We start from the raw sequence: 2,046 nt of genomic DNA, 5'->3' as shown, positions 1-2,046 counted from the left end.
GGAGGAGCCTGGTAGGCTGTAGTCCATGGGGTCGTGAAGAGTCAGACATGACTGAGCAACTTCACTTTCACTTTTCACTTTCATGCATTGGAGAAGGAAATGGCAACAGCGTTCTTGCCTGGGCTGCTGTCTCTGGGGTCGCACAGAGTCGGACATAACTGAAGTGACTTAGCAGCAGCAGCAGTGGTTAGGACTTGGCACTTTCACTGCAGGGGCCCCGGGTTGAATCCCTGGTAGAGTAACTAAGAACCCACAAGCCTCCTAGAGTGGCCAAAAAAAAAGAATAATAATAATACAAATTTGCAACTAGTATATAAGTAAGTCCTGGAGATCTAATGCACAGTATGATGATTATAGATAACAATGTTAATTGTTCAGTCATGTCTGACAACAAATATTTTATTAGAAACATCAAGTTTGATCAGAGACTATCTTAAATATTCTCACCACAAAAAAAGAAATAACTAGGTGATGTCATAGAGGTGTCAATTAACACTACAATGGCAATCATATTGCAATATATAAATGTATCAAATCAACATGTTATATAACCGAAACTTACACAATATCACATATCAAATGTTTCAATTAAGAAAGAAAAAAATTGCACATTAATTTTTTTTTATCACTGAGACAGAAGCTGTGTGAGAAAGAGAGCTCAAAAAAAAAAAAAAAAGAAAAGAAAGAGAACTCAACTCCAAAGACTGGACCTAAAATTACAATTTGTTCTCAATCGCCACCACATTAAATGTTTCCATATACACACTTTTCAAATAAACACTCAAAATGAATGACTGTGAAGGAGCGCTCCATGGACCAACCAAACATCAGCCTTATCAAAAGCAGTTGATTTGTCTGTAGAGTTAAAGCCAGAGCTCTCCTTGGAAAGTTCCACCAAAGGCTAGAACAAACCAGGCCATTTTGGTAAAAATTGTTGCTGTTCAGTCGCTCAGTCATGTCCGACTCTTTGTGACGCCATGGACTGCAGCACGCCAGGCCTCCCTGTCCATCACCATCTCCCAGAGTTTGCTCACACTCATGTCCATTGAGTCAGTGATGCCATCCAACCATCTCATCCTCTGTTGGCCCCTTCTCCTCCCGCCTTCAATTTGGTAAAAAATAAAAAGTGATAAACCCACCTGGGAACGATCAAACAGGCTGTGACTTTGCAGGACTAGCAGATGGTCGCCAAAAGGTCACTGCAACCTTTCCCATCTCAGTGAGTGGCAGCTGTGACTTAGGCCAAAACCTGGGAGGCATCTTCCTCTCTCTCTCTAACCCTGCATCCAATCTGTCGGCAAATCCTAAACTTGAAAGCATCTCTCTCTCCTTTGGCACCAGACCGCCTCCATCATGGGTCGCGTGCACACTCCCTGGAAAGGCCTGTCCCCCCGTCACAGAGTCCCCACCCGGCTGAAGCTGACGCCTGAGGACATGAAGGAGCAGACCTACAAAGTGGTCAAGAAGAGCCTGACTCCCTCACGAATCGGGGTGGTCCTCAGAGACTCACATTCTGTTACACAGTACATTCTGTGACAGGCAGTAAAATCTTGAGAATTCTTAAGTCCAAAGGACTTGCTCCTGACTTTCCTGAGGATCTCTACCATTTAATGAAAAAAGCTGTTGCTGTTCGAAAGCATCCTGAGAGGAAAAGAAAGGATAAAGATGCTCAATTGCATCTGATTCTGATTGAGAGCCATATTCACTGGTAAGCTGGATGTTACAAGACCAAACAAGTCCTTCCCCTCAACCGGAAATACGAGTCATCTGCAGCCTTTGGCTTGATTGCATAAACTTGTCTGGTGTACTCGAGCAATAAAACTAGAAAGAAGGAGGCTTCCCAGGTGGCTCAGTGGTAAAGAACTTGTCTGTCAATGTAGGAGACACGAATTCGATCCCTGGGCCAGGAAGATGCCTCAGAGCTACTAAGCCCGAGCACTACCACTACTGAGGCCCACACGCCACAAGCCTGAGCACCCTAGAGTGTACGCCCCACGACAAAAGCAGTGCCCACAGCGAGGAGCCTTCGCACCGCACCTGGACTGT

General features: G+C 44.8%; 1 pseudogene; it reads left to right on the top strand.

Annotated features, from left to right (window-relative positions):
- The first annotated feature begins 1,353 nt into the window (after positions 1 to 1,353).
- On the top strand, positions 1,354 to 1,793 carry LOC105609265 (small ribosomal subunit protein uS15-like; annotated as a pseudogene).
- The last annotated feature ends 253 nt before the right edge of the window (positions 1,794 to 2,046 follow it).

Source organism: Ovis aries, chromosome 1 (genome assembly GCF_016772045.2).
Source record: "Ovis aries strain OAR_USU_Benz2616 breed Rambouillet chromosome 1, ARS-UI_Ramb_v3.0, whole genome shotgun sequence".
NCBI lineage: Eukaryota > Metazoa > Chordata > Mammalia > Artiodactyla > Bovidae > Ovis > Ovis aries.
Note: the sequence above shows the minus strand (reverse complement) of the source record. Positions and strands in the feature narration are given on the sequence as shown.